Source organism: Protopterus annectens, chromosome 1.part0 (assembly GCF_019279795.1).
Source record: "Protopterus annectens isolate FY-2018-M chromosome 1.part0, PAN1.0, whole genome shotgun sequence".
In the NCBI taxonomy this organism is placed as follows: Eukaryota; Metazoa; Chordata; order Ceratodontiformes; family Protopteridae; genus Protopterus; species Protopterus annectens.
The window spans coordinates 1438534374-1438555085 of NC_056725.1; the positions used below are offsets into that span (position 1 = coordinate 1438534374).

General features: G+C 39.6%; 1 long non-coding RNA gene across 1 annotated transcript; it reads right to left on the minus strand.

The window, feature by feature from the left end:
* Positions 1-1253: 1253 nt before the first annotated feature.
* Positions 1254-11148, minus strand: LOC122801755. Its single transcript, XR_006364794.1, has 2 exons — positions 10524-11148; positions 1254-2181 (listed from the first exon to the last, which is right to left on the minus strand). It is a non-coding gene; the product is annotated as an uncharacterized LOC122801755 (long non-coding RNA).
* Between the last annotated feature and the right edge of the window lie 9564 nt (positions 11149-20712).

The following is a 20712-nucleotide window of genomic DNA, read 5'->3' on the forward strand; positions in this document are numbered from 1 at the left end:
TGGTCCAATTACACCTTGTCTGAGGGAACGGAGTAAAGTACTACTAAGAACAATAAAACCAGCTTAGCGGGGAAAACAAAACAAACCAAAAAATCCCAGAAAAATCTGCTAACTACAGCACGCCTTAAGGAAATAGAAACCTTAGCTGTAGTAAAATATAGAACAAAATTTTATTATTACTGAAAGTAAATTGAGCGCTTTTGCTCTTAAAAAGTTAGGACTTCATCAGAACTAAAGCAAACAACATCTAAAAGTGGATTAAGTGAGACAAAAAAAACAGTCATTTGATTACCCAACTAACCAATCAAAAATACTCATTATACATGGCAAAAAAAAAAAAAAAAAAAAAACTTTAAGTGACATATGTATAGGGAATGGATCTGCCAAGGACATTAAAACCTAAAACTCATAAAAGAGTTTTTTACTTAAAAAGAGTGTTCAATAGACTTTATTATTACATTATTTTTATTTATTTTATTATATGTATATCACCCACTTTTACTATTTCCTTATTTGATGCTCTAGTCAGGATGCGAGTACTGTTTTGACACTGTTTTATTATGAATTGAAACATTTTATAACTTTTTAGAAAAATGTTGACATGTTTTTATATATTTGTATTCTTACACATTTTTATTGGATCATGTTTTTGGTTTAACTACATCTGAGGTTTCTGTTCGCTTATGGTTAGCAGACTGTTTCTGAAATATATATATATATATATATATATATATATATACACACACACATACATACATATATATATATATATATATATATGTACACACAAAACTACACTTTCTTATACAAATAATGCATACTAAAATCAATATATTCCTTCATACGGCTCACCAGTCCATAACAAGCAGCTACTTCATTTCACATCACCCAGTCTACTCTTCAGAATAACCAACAGGGGATAAGGCAAGCCTATATATGTCTCCCAGTTTCAGACGACCAACAGCACAAAAGTCCTTCTCAACACTTGATGCAGCCTTTGTTCTTTAGACATTGCAAGCAAATATAGGGTGACTAGCTAATGCAATCATCCACCTTCGTCTTTCCCATCTATGCAACATATAAATCCCCTTACAGTGTTCCCCAACATATGCCAGTCTAAGATGTATTACACTAGTAACAGACTGGAAGAAATCTGTATTCTCAGCAACTAAATTCAACCCTCTCTAAGAAGTCAGACCAACTTCTTTAATAACTGATTTAATATTTATGTACATAAAAATAAATATCCAAAATACTGTGTACCGACAGACGTTTAATGGATTTCAGTCCTGTTTATATATCAAAACTTTGCAGTCTATCCCAGTTGTAATTACATATCATTAAATGCATCTGTCTCATTTACTGCACAATACATTTAAAACACATTGTGAAATAAACTACCTTTACTGAAGTTTCTTCATCGTAATTCGACATAACATAAATAGGATGGTATACTACTTATTTTCAAGGTTACTCCAACCTAAAATAATTGAAAATATATAAATATAGTACTTCTATTTTCACCCTTGGCTTTTGACACAATCTCAAACATTATCTGTAACATACAGCCAGTATTTAAAACAAAGATTAATCAAAATATATATTGTAATGGCGTATTACAATTTGTCTTCAATAGTTGAACAATAATTTTAATTAAACCTGTTATATAACATATAATAGCTTATTGTAAGATATTTTTAATTTGTCAGAATCATGACAATTCAAATTAAAATGTTTATAGAGTCCATACCAACTATTTATATTAGATAAAAAAATATTTATGATCTTATTATAGAAAATGAACTTTCAAAATAATTAAATTGAGGGTGTGACTGCACCATGATATCAATTTAAAATCTACTATGTTATTCCTTCACAGTGGTGCAACAAACTGCGCTGCCACTGCACATCAAGAGGTCCTCCAGTTTGATTCTTTGCACCTTCTGTGCTGAGTTTGCATGTCCTCCCTCTGTTCAAGTGGGTTTTCTCTGGGTGTTCTCGCTTCTTCCCACATTCCAAAGACATATTGTAAGATGTACCAGGGACTCTAACTTGCCTGTAGATGTGAGTGCATGTATGTGTGATACGGTGAAAGACTTGGCAACCTTCTTCCACTTCTCCTTTTGTCTTGAAAACTCTGCCAGTAGTGGTGGCTGTCACCAACGACATTCTAGGAGTCAGCTATGATTCATAAGAGAGAGAGAGAGAGAGAGAGATGTTATTCCTATTCATTCCAACACTACTTTTCTAATAATCAACTTACACTAATTAACAATATATTTATTCATTTAACTTTGTTTACTGGGTTGGGCACTGATTCCAATGGCACCTTGATTTACTATGGTAAATAGTCCAAGATAAAAACAAACAGATGTTTTAAATGACTGCATGTATATGTGAAACAAATACAAAAGAAAGAGAACAATATAAATAGGTATAAAACAATTTAGCAGCAAATTCATGCTAATAAGATATAGCATTGACTATTAATAAACAGATTTAAGTTGATTAGAAGTGGACAGTGTTTCACAGCAGCATTTCATTCCATGTGAAAGATTAATGTTATCAATTTTACTAGGTTCATGGGAGGTTACTAGGCTACCAGCCCTAGAGGCATTACAAGCCTAGGCATGTTAATCCCGAGTTGCCTCAACTGTGCTTAGTTAGATGGACATAATTTGTAGAGCAGGTTTATGATAACCACTGACTACCCCTGTCCATGAGGGACATGGGTGCCACCCCCCCCCCGGGTGAATTTGCGGTCTCCCATCCATTTGTCTAAGTTGTGCTTGAATAAGGTCAGTGAGGAGCTCTGCTTCACTTGAATTCAAGTTTATTCCAGAGTAGCAGCAACCTCTGGGAGCTGTCTCTCCAGCATGTTAATGTCACAGGCTAGGTTAAGATCCCTACAGCAAGTGATTCTTGCGCCATTTGACTTGTGGATGGGCAGAATATCCATCAGGGCAGGGTCAGAGACTGCCCTGTAGTCCAAGCACAAGTTGCCTTAGCAGCTTATATGATACAGATTACAGTGACACAGCTTTCAATCTATCTATACAAGTTATGGTTTGGAGGCCCTGTATTTTCTTGGTGAGAAACCTCTGTGGTTTCTCCAGCTGCTGCAGGTGTCTGGTGAGGTACATGCAGAAGGGAGCATTGTACTCTACTAATGGTCTGATGAGGGTAGAGTACAGCAGAGTTACAACATCCTTAGACCCAGATGTGATGCCCTTACTTATGAGATGCGCAACACAGAAGGCTTTCCTTACCACTGTGGAAACTTGGTGGTTGAAGTTCAGATTGCCATCAACCTGTGTTCCCAGACCTTGCACCACTAGGTTTGAACTTGGGGGGGGGGGGTGCTGTCAATATTGTAATTAGCAGGGAATTCCGCTTTGCCAAAAGGGGTAATAATGCACCTTTTTGCATTTAGTTTTAGACAGTAGCTTTGGCACCAGAATCACTTGCACCTTTATTATGAGTACTCTAGGAAATGAAATCAATTGTAAAGCAAAGGCACTTGCAAACATGACCAATACACTTTAACTACCCTAGCTACAGTGACCTTTCAATGACAAAATAGGAGGTGACAGGAATATCAGAGGCATAACCTACACCAAATTCATGGCATTATGCTGCAAAATGTAGAGGAATGTACATGGTTTCCAAGGACTGCAGAGTTGAGAACCACCACTGTGCAGGCATTTTACAGCATAGCTCATTTTTCTGAGGTCCTGGGAGCCACTGATTACACACACACACACACACACACATTGCCATCCAGGATCTACCTGGTACGATTCCCACATGACACGTTTGGCCTATACCAATGGTTCATAAGGGGGGACTGTCCACATGGTCATTTAATTGGCAGGTGTACACATAAGTGGCTACAAAAGCAAGTTTTTATAGCTACCATGCAAGCAGGTAGCAGACTACATATAATGCTGTCAGTGCTGTGTATTTCAGCCACAGATGGTGAGACACAGTAACAGGTGACAGCAAAAGTATCATTTGGACCTTGGTCATGGAAAGTGGATGTGGTGCCACACACACTGGTAAAGGTTGTAGGGGAGCCAGGGGATCATATTCTTCTGGGATGAGATGGAACTACCATGTGCAATATGCTGTTTTGAGGTCTCGGGGCTCAATGCAGTCCATGGCAGGAATAGCACAGAACTACTGAAGCATGCATCTGCACCCTGACAGAATGTCCCATGTTAGGAGCTAGCAAATGTACAGCATCCATAACCTGGAGGATGGCCATGAGTAGGTGTAATGCTTTGTCTGCCCACAGTTGATATGAAATGTGAAAAACTACAAAAGTGAGAGTATGAGGCCTGGTGTCCTAGTTATGAAACCCGAGTGTCGGCACCCGCAAATGTGAGATCAGATACACCCAGGACTGAATGTCTGTTTGTCCATAGCCAACAGTGATGCTGTCTCAGGAATGATTTATGTCATCTGGGTATGCTCGGTCTATGACTAGTCACCTTGCATCCTGACCATCCCAAAACAGTGGACAGCATAGTCCACAGAAGAAGATCAGAGGAAAGTTACCATATGCCTCATGGAATTACCAATGAAGGCCATGTTATCCTCTTGCGACCAAAGAATTCCTGTCTGGTCCCTGTTCCTATACTCCATGTTACTGTGCACGTATTTCACACTATAATGCAGGCAATGCAGCACGCTCACCATCTTCTCAAGTGTCCTTGATTCTCAAGGATATCCGTGAAAATCAAAATCAAAATCTAAACCAACTGTAACTGAAGTACAGAATACTATAAAGGACATAAAAGAACTGGAAATGGGCTATTTAGGGAAGGTGCAAACTACATAGAAATATATAGAATTTGTGACAACAATGCATCAGAATGTTATGAAGGAGGACTGAGGTTTAATGGAAGGCAAGAATTCAGCAATCTATGTAATGTTGAAGTGAATGATGATTATTAAAAAGAAAACATGCATAATGCATGAAAATGAAAAAATGTTCCCTATGGTTTGTTCTCTTTTCTGTGATTGCACGTGTAACTATGTCACTGTCTGCATTGCAAGAATGTAATAAAGATATTTAAAACATTGTTCTGATACTCCTATGATTGGTGACTTTTTGAGAAAAAGTGGTAAATTATAGTTAGCAAATAATGGCAACAATTACAGTTACAGACATACATCTTTTATTTCAGAAAAATAATTTCAAGCTTTCTTTGTCTGTCATGTTCCTTAGAGGTTCATAGGTAGATGACAGGTATGCAGACCAGGAGAAAGTTAAGGTGCCCACCCCAAATTAATTTTCAATTGCTGAGTAGTACAAAAATGTAAAAGCTGTTCCTAATTTTGAGCCTTTATCCCTTCTCACCCATCTCTTAGGCATTGGTTTCAGTCCAGGGAAAACACTTCATGGTTCAAGGATTTCCTTTCTAACAGGTCTGTTAATTTAAAGATTGGCTCCTACACTTTCTCATGTGTTCCACAGGGCTCTTTTCTTGCTCGATTACTATTCTCTGTTTTCATAAACAAACTGTTGACTTTTCCAAGCTACAACTCATGTTATATGAAGATTAGAGAGGTCATCTACAGGTCAAATCCTTCAAACCATGTCATAAAAAGACAACTGCAAGATGACCTTCTTGACCTACACAATGGCTCATCACCAAAAAACTTCTCAGCTCAAAGAAAAAAGCTTATGTTCTTTAGCACTAAGATATTTCTTTCTAAAGTTCCCACCTCTCAATATACTTGAAGATAACTCTCACACTGAAAAAAATAATACATCATTTAAATACCTTGTTATTTGGCTTGACCAATCCCTCACCTTTCAGGAACACGTTCAAAAACTGAGATCCAAAATCAATTATGTCTTATTCTAGGCCAAAAAATGTCATAATTTATCTCGGCTCCAGCTAGGGTAGTCACTGGCAAAGATATTTACTTGCTTAACTGGAATACAGACTGCCTTTGCTCACCACAATCTCAGCTGAAAACACAACTCTACAGACCTTACCAAATAAAATATGTCATTTCATCACAAATTTCCCAGCAGTGAACACCATTATCACACATTATCCAAGAAAAACGGGCTTATACAAGTCAAAGCTATACTTCTTCTTGGCTCCCTACTTTTCAAACAACTTCAACAAACACCTTCCCTTCCAATGAAACTCATCACAGCTATATCTGCCTGCAATCTGAGAAGCCTGACTACTGGTGACCCAGTACTTCAAAGCTGAAGCATAAAACTACTGTTTGAACCACAGATTCTCTATACTTTCTCCCAAAACTAAGACAATCTCTCCCTCACCGATAATGTAAACTAATGTAGATTCATACCTGAATTCAAACAGTATCTAACCGAACAACACAAATGCAAATGTCTGTATGCAGGACAAGATCTTGACTGTGGACACGCCTTTCACAAACACCACTACATTCAATTCTCCATTGTAACCTTAAATATGCTGTCTTGTGTAAATATGTACATACCTGTCTTTTTTATGATTATATTGTTTTCTCTTTTACCATCTTCATTCTGTATCAATGAGATGGAACTTGCAGGCATTGCCTTTCCTTACAAACACCTATTATCTTAATTATTCTTTGTAAATGTATCACAATGCTTATGTATTGTTGTATGCACTTGAAATTGTATAATTTCTGTTTTTTACGTGTTTCTTGAGAAGCTAAGCTACTGCTTGAATGAAACCTGGGCTGAGCCTGCAATTGGACATGCTGTGATCAGTGCTCTACTCTGGTAATCAAAACATAAATAAATGATATATACATATTTATTGTTTTTGTCCCTGATTTTGGGGAATGCCCAGGGAATCAATTTATTTAACTACAACTTTTTTCAGACCTTTTCATATTAGTGTTGCTGACAGTAACACTAGTCATCAGACTCTGCCATGTACATATTGCCATCCTCAGTCACAGGTGACATTTTGACATCAGGCATAGGCTGTCCCGCTGTGCTGAACTCTCTACCAGTTAAACTTGTGAAAAAAAAAAATAAACACAAGATATGGCACACTCAAACATATATCTACCCCCAGTGGTTGGTACATTGATAAATTAAACAATATGTGAATAGCATATGGGCACACACATATCTTGCTGTGAAGAGTATTGCAGTTTCAGACCAGAGGTACCTGGAAGATGTAAATTTAGAAGCCTTGTGATGAAAACATCCTTCCACACATTTAGTGTAGTGCACAATACAGTCATCCAATGGCTATTGTGAACCTGGTGATAGATAGTGTGTAAATTAAAATGCTTTTCCCCAATATACTATGTGTACAGTGAAAGGAAATGTGCAAGGCCAAACAGCGGTTTTCAAAATAATATGCTTGCTTTGCAAGAAGTTATGTTCAGCTTAGATATTAATAACATATAGCTGTGGGCATTACTGTAAATGCATCCTGTTATAGAAAAAAAAGGAAGTTGACTTTCTTGGCTTTCAGATGCAGAAATAAATAAATAATATGCAGACAGGTCAAGTGACGCAAAGATGATGTGGAGAGAGTTTTGTGAAGTCTTCAGATACAGCGAGGACCAATAAAGGGCATGAAATAACGGTACTTACATATTATCGCAACCAGATTTTTGCGATAATACTGGTTACTTCTGGATGTTTAAAAGTGACTCAATGTAGTGAAAATGGCATACAAACTGTTTTGTTTCACAGTGAAGGTTGTTTTATGCAAGGTTATCAGTACAAGCTTAAAAAAGTAATGTAGCTACTTATGTATGCCCTTTACCGACAGCATGTCATGCTGTTTTTTGCAACTGCTCCTCAAATACTGCTTTGAAGCCCTCCTGACTGTAATCGCTGACAACTCCCCCCACATACAATTAGAAAACCAGCGAATAAGCCATGCACAACTTTTCAGCCATAAAACATGCTGAAATCACTGAAGCATATCCTGACTTTGTCCGAATATGTCACAATTACAACACCAACCCAAACCACAGATGGCAACTTCTGATGTGAAAAAACAACCCCATAATCACCTGTCAACATCTTTCCCCATCATTCTTGCAAGTTTCTGTCACAAAGGTGTCTTTTCAGGTGTGTTTAAAAACGTTGACAAACAGTTCACCGAAAACATTTCCATGGGTGTCTCTTTTTATTGTCAGCATTGCTTCCGCACAGTTACAGTAATCATTTCTTCAGTAACACAGTAACCCTGCCAATTGAAGCGTGCCTGTGTAATGCACGCAAAACAGGAAAAAGAGGAAAACAACTGTTTCTCTTCCTGAATGCAAGCCAAATATTTTTTTCAGCAGTAAAGACGTTAAATATCAGCTGACATTATTTACCACACTCGTTTTCAGGCCATCATGCGCATTATCGCAACAGCGGAAATCTGGTTGGGATAATACGCAAGTACCGAAATAACCATGGACTTTTTCATGACACAGACACAGAAACCAGAAGAACAAGTCACAAGGACATTAAAAATAACATTGGTTGAAAAGGGTATATAAACTGGACAGTATGTTTCATTCAGTAGTGACGTTTAGACTAAGTGGGCTTTTGTCTACTCATCTGTCCAGCTGTGTTAGAATAGAATTGAAATAGCTCTGACAGAATTTACTGTTTGAAATAGCTCTGACAGAATTTACTGTTTGGCAAGAATTTGTTCCGAAACAAATAAAGTATAACAGATACAGCAGTACAGAGTTTGTCTGGTCACTTTTGGACATTTTCTTCAGTGGTGAAATAAAGACCTCTGCTTGACATTTCTTCAGAAAAGAAAAATACATAGTGGCAACACTTCTTCACCTGGTGCAACCCCTACCCATACTTGTTGGTCATCACCAATGTAATTCTTGTATCCAAGCCACAGCCAGTTTGCAATTTTCTCAAACATCCAGTTTCACCTCTGTTTTAGGTCTGTTGTGTTTTTCTGGCTAATCACCTGGGACTGAAGCCACTACATAATGAAAAACATTTGAGTTTCAGATTTCATAGCCTTCAGAAAATGCACGTTAACACAAATTATGTTATTCTAGCAGCTTTCTAACTTTATAAGGGCAATATTTAAAATATGTCCCTATTTTGGGCCTTTGTCCCCCATTATTTTAGGCTTTGTCCAAATTGTTGTAGTAATAGGTTGAGTGGTACGTCAGTTATGGTCTGCTCCCTCTTCCCGACTGGGAGACCAGGAACTTATCTATCTCTCTGAGCTGCTCCTGTGCTGCTAGTCTATCTCCAATAGTGGATATGTCCTTAGCAATGTCATGTACCTTGTTCTTGACATACAATATCATCTTGTTACCCTTCACTATACCTGTTGCAAAGACCTTTTATAGCCAGCAAGAGCACTGATGTCTTGTTCCTGGTCCCATTAAACTTTGTCGATGTTAGCTGGTCCAGGACGTGCCTGACAGTTTGGAACTGGCTTCCCTAACTAAATGACTTATCAATTAATAAAATATGGAGATTCTGCGAAAAACTTGTACAGCTGACAGGTATAAAGGGCTTGCGGTACTAATTCATTCACTGCCCTATGATAAAGTGAGGGCAAATTCTCCACACTACTAAATTTTGAGTCCATATTTCCCTAATTGTCGAACAATTTTAAAACACAGCTTTTCATATGTGGCCAGTAACCACATAGAACACCGGACCGCAGTAGCGTTTGACACTGCTAAGAATGTTGCAGCATTAGAGTAGTTTGACAGCTGCTCGCTGTTACTGCAACACACAGTGTTTTATAAACAGCAAGAATGCTAAAAAAAAAAAAAAAAGATCAATACACAAAGCAAAGCAATCCTTTACTTCAGATGCTAAGAAAACATTTATACGGTTGTGTAATCTTGCAAAACGACCTTGATTTCACCTCATAATTTGCCCTGTCCCTCAAAAAATTTTGATTTTTCTGGTAGACTACTGAAAATTACAGTTAATGTCATAATAGTTCCGAAAACGTGTTTTAATGCAAAACCTATTGTTACATTAATTTTAATTCCATGAATGTCTCTCCTATGTTTGCCCTTGCCCTCCTTACATTTTTGTTTTTATGATAAATAATTGAGGCTTACAGTCAGTCTGTAACAACAAACATTAAAGTTTCATACTTCTTAATCCTTCTAAGGTGCATGTTGATATTTGTATTAACATTTTAGCTCACAATAAATGCTATAGTGGTATGGTAATGTGGTTGCAATACTGGCATCTTCATTCTTGAAAGCGACATATGCATCCTAGTGTTCTCCATTACCGCCCACACGTGGTCATTTGCCGCCATTTCATGAACGAAGCGAAATTACTTTTCCTTAGTTTCTTAAACTCTTAAAGAGATGGGCAACTATACCTATGAAGATCTGATGAAGTCCGTCATTTCAAGTCTTAAAAAGATCATGTTTCTCATTGTTCCGCTTTACCAAGGTATGCCACACATCAATCTCTAATGATTATTTTAATTAGTAATATTCACGGCAGAAGCTTGTCCAAGTATACAATAACACATTTTTAACCATTCTGTAACCTTCCTAGGAAAAAGCGATAGTACCTTGTTAGTAAGTATTCCACTTTATGAGAAGTAATGTTCCACATACTAATGACGGATGGTGGACAGCTATGATTCAAACTATCATTAAAACAGTAAACTGAATGGGTTGATAAAAAACAGATTTCGGAGACCCCTTCAGGAAATCCGAGTCTGGGTACAAAGGCTAGTTTTTACCGTTGTCTGCTAACAATACGATTACACAAACTGTTTGCCAACCTCACACTAACACGATGTCACCACCAAATAACGAAATTAAATAAAACCCACCAACGCCTCACCCATCACAAACGGTGATGGGCGGGGCCACTTCGAAGAGTAGGGCAGAAGTATTCATCTCTGGAAAAGGTTTCAGTGTCTGTGTTGTTGGTGGAGGGATTACTTGAGTTTTGAAGTAGTTGTGGTTTATTAATAATTTATAAATTGACGGAATAGTTGGAACAAAAAGCGAAGAGTGAAATAATGACGTACGCGTTTGTAGGATTGCTGTTTTCTTGTTGGCTGTTTGTCCCGGTAGGTAAAAAGCTTTTATTTGTTGCTGAGTTTTGTTTGGAAGTGTAGTACGTTGAATTAGACTCGTAGGATGCGTTCGAATCCAAGGTGTTATTTTTGTAAGTGCTTCCGTTGAACTGCGTGCTGAGCTGTAGTTTTTTTTTTTTTTTAACAGTAGCTGTTAGGTGAAGACAGTCTCCTGAGAGACCAATGTGACTATTGGTGTACTGTGGTTAAAGGTCGGTGGGAGGTAGACTTACTGTTTGTATAGCTGTCAATTTTTTTGTTGGAATGCTAACTTCTCACATTGTGGAAGGCATTGGCAAAAAGTAAAAACATCACTAACAACTTCAACTTCAAGCATTCGACCAAGAAGCACATGACATCCTTAAAAACTATTTCTTCTTCATCCTTGCAAAATATTCGTCCAGTGACTTCACACTCTCCCGTCTCCAGTCCCTAGTAAAACTGCTGGCTTTCGGAGAAAAGGTTCTAGAAGTTGTAACTTCTTTTACTCCATACAGCTAACGCACGTTAGTTAATATGTTCTGCCAACTTTTTAGATTACTAGTATTAATATTTTAAAATAAGTGCTCCTAATTATGTTTGGATTTATTTGACCCGATTCTGGAGGTAGGGGGTCAAGAGCTGTATTATATGACTATTTGTTTAAAAAATACAGTTCATGTGTGGTTGACCATTTTAGTGTGGATCAAAACGGGTGTGGTTTTTTTGAGACTTATGAGGTACACTTGGGCATACCTCTCAAATGAACAGATTTTTGCCTCATGTTTGTGGTCCGTTTTTCATAAAATTGTGGTTTTCTTGTAAATTGGTGGCACATCATTAAAGCTTGAAGTTAGAAAATGGCAAACATTTGAGTTTCAGACTTCATACCCTTTGGAAAATCATGCTAATCCAAAACCTGTTCTATCAACTTTCTAAGTTTGTAAGAGAAATATTTAAAAATTGTCCCAATTTTTTGGGGCCTGTCCCACTTTTATTTATGGCTTTGTCCAGATTTCTTACCCTGAGGTTGAGAGGTATGCTTAAGTGGTGTATATCTTTTACCTTATAAAGGTACAGTACATCTCAACTGTACATGATTTTGACACAAATTTTAGCTCTGTCCTTCTGCATCCTCCTAAACAATAACTTTAGCAGACAGGGTGGTAAATAAGACTTATTTTTTTTCAGAAAATATAATTTAATTCACATTTTCATATTCTGTCAATGTCTCCTGTATTTAATGGACACTTCAAAATATTTGTACTAATTGCTCCTGGTTATTTCAGGGTTTGTCCCTGATTCAGTGAATGGTAGTATATTAAACATTTTCAGTTATGCCGTGCTGATACAGCAGAACATATGGAGATTTCCCTTATTTTATGTTAATTTAAACTGAGGTGGAACAGTAACGTCTGTCTGTTACTCAAAGTTGTCAGGTTCGTCTGTGAATCTTTAAAATATGTTTGACAGTCTTTCTGAAAGCTGATACTTTTATCTTTCTTACAGCATAAAATATTTTTCTAGAGCTCCTCTGAAATTAGTCAGGGCTTCGAACAGTGTGATAATTTGGACTCTTGGTCTTCAGTGCTAGGAGTGTGTTTTTAGAATATTTTGTGTATAAAAACTGTACAGCCTCTCCTGTACATTGCAAAACTCCTGTCTTACTTTGTGTGTGTGAATGTGTGTATTTAATGTTCTCTATACTTTATCTGTAGTAGTGGGAGTTTTTCTCCCAGGCCTTCGCTGAAAATGGGATCAACCCCCATTTGGACTTTCCAGGTATCCAAAGACAGAGAAATAAATACATTTGTGTATCCTTGGGTGTTTTATAACAGTTCTGATAGATGGCCACGGTACAATGCCGAAGGTGGATTGGACATTCTAACTTAGCCATAGGTGAGTGTGTGTGCGCACGAGTGAGTGGTATGGATGAACTACCGTGGCAGGCTAGCCACCCGGTGGTGTAAACTTTGGCTTGAAATGATTCACTGAAGTGGCACCCCAACCCCATGTGCAAAATGGGGGGGGGGGGTGATGGATGGATTTTCTATTATCAGTTTTGTAGTACCTGTTTTATGTGACTGCCACATTCTGCTTTTTCCCATTCATCATTTTTGTCTTTTTCAGAAAGGTTCGTTGTTTCCTAATGCATAGGAAAATGCATACATTTAAAAGTACAAAAAGAAAACATTATGAATGCTCTCATTGTTTTTGCAAATGTCGACCATTTTGAGTAGCTAGCTTAGTAAAGTGTCTGACTGATTTTCGTGGATTGGAGTTATCAAGGCTTGCTTGCAGTGACTCTGTTGCTAGTCCATGGTCAGATCTGCTTTATGCACACAAGTCATTCAATGTTTGTTGCATTGCAATCCCTCCCATTTCAGTTGAGGACAGCAGTTTCCAGTGAGTCTTGCATTGTGTGGAAAATGCTTCAACATTCATTCATAAGCTTGCTTCCAGTCATTGCAACTGTATGCTTTTGGTAATTCTTAATAGTCCTGATTTCCCAGTCTTTTGTCCATTCCTGTGTAGTTGTGCACCCTTGCTGTCTTTTTAAATGTTAAAACCTCAAGGTCTCTCTTCAGTTAACTTTTTCCTTGTGATTCTCAATTTGTGTAAGTCTTGTATCTTTTTTGCATTATGGGTCCTAAGACTTATTTGTAGGTGTTTTTTGTGCCACTAATGTCAGTTTAACCTGAAAACGGTAGAGTTGTATTTGATGGGTTTTTGTACATTTTCTTATTTGACTCTCCAGCTGTCACTTTCTCTCTTGCTTTTCACATTACTTGCCAGCATATCTTTAATGCGGTCTTTTTTTTCTGCTTACACATTTGTAGTCTTTAATTTTAAATTGTGTTATCTTTTTTGCCTTTTGACATCACTCAGCTAAGCCCAGTTTTAATTGTCCTGCCACATTTCTTTATTCTTTTAAGTCTTCTTTCTGAATGGTCCACCTAGGTTCCTTTGCCTGCCATTGGTATGAAATTTTCTTTTACAGTGGTTGCTGTGTATTTATGGCTGTTCACCCTTGGATCTGCACCTGTCCTTGTAGCATCATTCTAAGGTAGAGTTCCTTTAGTTTGTGTGACTTGTGGACATTATTTCATCTTGAAGTTTTCTTAATACCTTAACGGTATGTGAGATGGCTGTGTGTGTGTGTGTGGGGGGGGTGTCCTGTCACAGTTTGAACTTCACCCTAGCCAGTACCATACATCTATTTTTTTGCAGACCCCTTTGATTTTTTTTTTTTTGACTAACAGCTTGTCCAAGTTCATATTTGAGATGACCTGCATACCATTCTGTGTTTGGAGTCACATTTAACAAAAAGAAAAAGTTTCAAGTACGAGCTTTTCACTTCAGTAGTAATTTAGAAGGCTGTATGCAGGAAAGTGAAATTCTAAAAATGCATGCATGCATCTCATGTAAGGCAAAAGAACAGGAAGAATGCCAAACGTAGAATGAGGCCAAAGATACAGCCAGGGTTAGAAGCTAGGTAAAGTGCCCAGTCACTTAAGAGGGAGTGGGAGTTGATTGAAGTCTTAGAATTCTGAACATGGTCCTAACTATTGCAGATTTTGTTGTGGATGTCCAAGTTGGGGCATTGTTATCCCAGTACTAGGCAGCTTTGGGGCAAGGGAAAGAGTAAAAATAGTCAGTGATGTGAATAAATTGGTGGTGGGGGAGATTGTGAACGTGGTACAATAATGGGTCTGGGATTTACAACTCTGGAGTTTGGACAAGGATACAAGGAAGAGAGCAAAAATAAAACAATTTTGGCTACGTATGAATGTGAGGGTAGCAATTAGTGCAACATATTGGATGTACAATATGCAGAAAAGAGGTGATAGGGAAGTGGAGGAGTTGTAGTATGGTGGTGGTAGGAAAAAGTCAAGAGGGAAGTAAGGGTAGCAAAGACTCCAGTAATTTTCTGAGGAGGCCAGAAAAGAGAAGCGAGTTTCTCCTCCCTTCCTCCTGCTACATACACAAAAAACGTGGCCAGGCTAGGAGGGGGATATTATGACTGGAGAAAGTGGATGCACTGAATAGTTTTACTTTTGCTTTTCTTTGAGAAAATCAAGAGGAGCATGCCATGTTGGAGTGATGCAGAGTAGAAGGAACCTGAAGAACTGATGGATAAAGACCCAATAAACTGCCTCCCATATTTCTTAGAAATGGGGTGAATGTTTACATACTTTGAATGTCTTCATATTACTGCCTATTGTGCAGTGCTAGAGGATAGGAAGACCGCTGAGAGCAGAAGAAATCGTAGGAGATGAGAAACAAAAAAAAACTTAGCAGTGGCAGGGAAAGCCATGGAGAAAGACATGATGGGAAGGCTGGTAACAGCTTAATTGCATCTTGTCAGGCGTGTATACTGGGTGAAGTGTTATCTAGTCAAGTTCAGCTTGCTAGTGTTGAGCTCCCCCCATTCACTGTTTCCCATAGAAAGTCACTGCCTGTGCAAAACCTTACTGGCATTAATTCATTTTGATGTCAGATTTCCTTTTTTTTCATTATGGTGTGACTGGGGAGTTCCTTTCTATATTGGCATGCAGGGTGGGGTTGCCCCCTTCCAAAATTTTTTTTTTCCCATGGGTTGAATTCCAACTGTTTTTATGCTTGTGTAGTTTTTAATGAGTTATGACTTTGGCATAGTAGAAGGGAAGAATTCCAGAGGACAGTAATCAATGTGAGTTTATGGCCAGAAGGAACTGTTGATCAAATCTGAACCAGTTTTATGACAGAGTTGCAGGTTAAGCTGGCAGGGGAGTATCGGACGCATATTATGGATTTCAGCAAAGCCTTTGATCAGCCCACCTGGAGGAGAAACCCACAGAAGCATTTGAGAGTGTTTAGGATAGGTAAAAAAAGGTCAGCCCACCTGGAGGAGAAACCCACAGAAGCATTTGAGAGTGTTTAGGATAGGTAAAAAAAGGTCGTCAATGAAAATAGGAACTGAGAGGTGTTAGAATGCCAGGACACTTAAGAGCAGATCAGGAAGCCGTTAAGCAGACATAATGCAGTTTTTGTGCACATTCATATGATCTTGGGAGGTTACTAGGCTAATGACTCTAGAGCCCTTACAAGCCCAGCCAAGTTTTCCCCTTATTTCCACCATCGGCACGTATCATCCATGTCCAAGAGGGACATAGGTGGAACCTCTGGGGTGAATTTATGGTTACTCCTCCATTTGTCCAGATTGCATTTGAAGAAGGTCAGTGAGCTGCTTCGCTTGACATGAAGTGGGAGTCTGTTCGAAAGATGGGGTAACCTCTGGGAGACAAATCTGTCCCTCCAGCAGGTTCTATTAATGTCAAATACCAGGTTAAGGCCATTAGAGTGAGTAACCTGTATACCATTTGACTTGCGGATATGCAGCATTTCCAATAAAGCAGGGTAAAAAATTGCCTTGTATGCAAGGCAGAGATTGCTCTTGAGTAGTCTGTATGAAGCAGCATAGTGAGTGATTTCAGAGTATCCTCATAGGATGGATGCTGAATACATTGAATTTTCCTTGTGAGGAACTTTTCTGGTCTCTCCAATTGCTGCAGGTGCTTGGAAAGGTACATACCAAAAGGGGCATTGTACTAAATTATTGGCCTGATATGATGGAAGAGTACAGGGAGATTATAACTTCTGTTTTTTTCTGGAGTCAGTGCCCTTACTTATGAGATGAGCAATATAGAACGCCTTTCTTACCACTGTGGAGATATGGTGATCACAGAGGTAAGGTTGCTGTCAACCTGCGTGCCCAGGTGTCTCACTGAGTGTCTACTTAGGATGGTGTTGTTAATGTGGTAGTTAGCAGGACTGTCACTCTTACCAGAAGGGATAATGCATTTTTTGTTGCATTGAATTTAAAGCCATGACATTGGCCAGTCATTTGTTTAAGACCCACTTGTAGAATGTTGACATCATTTGGAGATTTTCTAACCACTCCCAATTTGTAGTCTTATCAGCAGACCTTGTCAGCTGTAGAACTTTAGTTTTAGTTTGCACTTCATAGAGAGATTCCAAACAGTAGAGGTCCCAGGATAACTGGTTACAGATCTGCTCCATCAATGAGCCAGTTAGCGACACATTTAATGATGTACGGGGTTGATACCTAGGTGGTGAATTTGTCAATTATGCCTGAGTGGGGGGTAGTGTCAAAAGCCTTTGCTAAGTGTAGTAGGCTGTATGCACATGTTTCCCCTTGTCAAGGACCTTGGTGACTGTCTCGAAGTCCACCAGGTTTAACCGGCATGATCTTCCTTTGACAAATCCAGACTGAGTAGGGCAAGTGTTTGGAGGTTACCTGTATCTTTGTTGATAAGGTCCATGATGATTCTCTTCATGGTATTGCAGATAAGGCTAGTCAGGCTATAATAGGTCTCTTCATGGTATTGCAGATGAGGCTAGTCAGGTTAATAGGTCTGTAGTTCCCAGGGTCAGTGGAAGCACCACCTTTTGTTTAAGGGGATAATGGATTTTTTGCTTTCAGCCTGGAAGAAGCCAGTGCTTGCTCTATAATTGAAAAGAGTACCCAATGGTGTTTGGTAATTCTTGTTTGAGCCCATGTAGGACACAGTCTGTACAGCAGTTTTATGCAGACTACTGATCAGGTCCCATGGATGCTGTGTTTTTGACCTTGGAGAGGGCGTTCACGATCTGCTCTTTAGAGATGCAAGGTTAGAGGACAGGTGGCAAGGGATGTCTTTGGGCAAGTGTGGCAGTGAAGTTTTCACAGAACCTTTTGGCTAACAGGTTAGTAATGTCCACAGGCTGTGTATATTTGGTGTCATTAACTACTAGTTCAGCACAAATCTGGGCCTTGCATCGTAACCTAAAAGGAAACTAAAAAACACCTCACGGTTGTCCTTAGTTGAGGAAGCTCATTTGGATTCATAGTTAGCTTTGGAGGACTTCACAAGTCTTATTTGCTTGTTTAAGCGGAGGAGGGAGTGTGTCCAGTTTAGGGCTCGCTCCCTCTTATGCTTGGACAGTAAATTCTTCCTCTTATTGTAATGCCACGGTGGTACAGCGGTAGCATTCTTACCTCACAGCAAGAGGTTCTCCCATTCGACTCTCTGCTTAGGAGTGCCTTCTTTGTGGAGTCTGCATGTCCTCCCCGCGGTTGGGTAGCGTTCGAAAGACATGCGTGGGTAAATGGGTGTGCCTTCATTGAAGGTTGGGTGTCGAGCTGGCACCTCGGCATTTCGTAAAAAAATCTATTGCCAATCATTAGCGGACCGGAGTTCCGTTGTGGCGACCCCTTACTGGGAAAAAGCCGAAAGACCAACTACAACATTGTAATGCCTGTTAATGGCAGTTGTCCACTAGACAGGTTTGCTCTTCCTTGAGGTGCTTCTTTTGGTCCTATCAGGTATGGCGATGCAGTTGTTCAGGTGTTTGTATAAAGCATTTGTGTAGAACTCTGCATAGTTGCCAGTGCCATCTGAGGAGAGAGGTATAGTGAAGCACCATCCCGTAAGAGGTTGTCATCTGTTTTGGAGAAGTTTTTTACTTTAATTTGTTTTGGGGGGGGGGGATCAAGTGTGATAGAAACTTCGAATGACACTGATTTTATGGTCAGACCTCACCAGGGAAGACCTTACAATGAATGGGGGTGCTACAGTGGTCCTCCATATTGGTAAGCACCAGATCCAGGATGTTGTCACCCCTTGTGGGAATGTCAACTAGCTGGTGCAGGGCATTGGAGTCAATGAAGTTGAGGACTCTTTGGGCAAGTGAGTTAGCACGCAAGTAATTTTCCCGGTCAGTGGATGGATAGTTAGTTGCCCAAAACCATGATGTTTCGGATGTATATTGATGTAGATCCAACTAGGCAGAGTGGGTGCCCTGATTCATGGGGGGGGTGATCCTGTAGCTGGCAATGACCTTGAATAGGTGTCCTACCGACAGTTAATTGCACCTGAAGTGTCCACATGCCAATCTGGAGGTGTATTTCCTTAATGAATATTATACAATGCCTACCCTAAAAACGTGCACGCTGATTGGCCAGCCCAACCAGCGTGCCCGTTGTAAATCCCTCAATATACTAACGGAAAAAGGTCCGGTCGCCCGGACTTTTTCCGTTAGTATAAAACACTGTCTCGCTATGTTAAAAGAGTTTAACATAGCGACACAGATTTTAAAAAAGCAACGGACATCTCCGTTGCTTTTTTTAAAGCTGTCTCGCTATGTTAAACTCCTTTAACATAGCGACACAGTGTGTAAAAAGCAACGGAGATCTTGCGATCTCCGTTGCTTTTTTTAAACCTGTCTCGCTATGTTAAATGAGTTTAACATAGCGAGACAGCTTTAAAATAAGCAACGGAGATCTCCGTTGCTTATTTTAAAGCTGTCTCGCTATGTTAAACCCATTTAACATAGCGAGACAGTAAAAAGCAACGGAGAACTTGCGTTCTCCGTTGCCTTTGCCCACAACTCTGATGTACTGCGAGGCATGCGCAGTACATCAGAACTGCCGTGAACACCAGACAGGTGCGGAAGGGCAGCAAAGAGGCATTATACAATGCCATTATTTAAGAAAAGTAATTATTTCTTTTCTTAAATAATGGCATTGTATAATAGCAATAACCCACTTCTGGGTGTGGGTAATGCTGGATTTACCCACGGTTGTCTTTGTTTGGTCCCTCGGGACCAAACCATGCCAACCGTGGGTAAATCCAGCATTACCCACACCCAGGCGTGGGTTATTGCTATATTAACACACCGCCTCCTTTAGTTTTCACACCATCAGTTTGTGGTCTGAACGTGTGGAAGGATGTATAGCCCAGTGTGGCTGGGGTGCTCTCCACAGCCTTGAACCAGGTCTCTCTGCCTGCACGAATGTCTGTCTGTCTTCCAAGGTGAGGACTGCTTCCAGTGAAGGCAGTTTCATGTAAGGTTGTTCTTAAATGGAATTCTTGGGTCTAGAATTTTGTTCTTGACACTCCCTATAAAAGGCACTATGGGGGTGGCAAGAGCCTTGGCCAGTAGCCGAAATTCCAAGGGTGATAAATGAAGACCATCATCTCTGGCAAAGCATCGAGGTCTGTTGATCATGTCATCCCAGGCTGGCAGATACTGTAGACCCCTGGGAGTGACAGCAGAAACCAAGTCAGTTATTGAAGTTAGTCATTTTCTGTTTGTATTGAGGCATCATCCTAGGGTGGCCGTGGTTGTGCAATGGTTAGCATTGCTGCCTCGCAGCAAGAGGTTCTCTGGTTCGATCCTTGGCTGGGGTGCCTTTTGTGCGGAGTCTGCATGTCCTCCCTGTGGTTGTGTGAGTTTCCTCAGACATCCCAAAGACATGCTGTAGTTGGATTGGACACTCTCTAAATTGGCCCTAGGTGTGAGTGTGTGCCTTCTGTGAAAGGATGGGCACTGGGCTGGCAACTCGATACTGTAAAACTCCACTGCTAATCATGAGTGGACAGATGATTCGCTGTGGCGACCCCTAACTGGGAAAAAGCTGAAAGAAGAAGATTGAGGCATCATCCTAGGTGAAGATAAGTGCTGCTTAAGGCTAGGGACATACCAGCCTGAGACGCACAGTCCAAGAATTCAGGTATGTGTCTTTTCATACAGTCTAGAGAGGCACGTCTCAAGTTGTTCCATAAAAGTACTGGCTTTTGAGATTTCAGTGCATGTGTGATAGGACAGATGCTGACAGCTGACCGTAACTTCTCCTTATCCAGCCTGG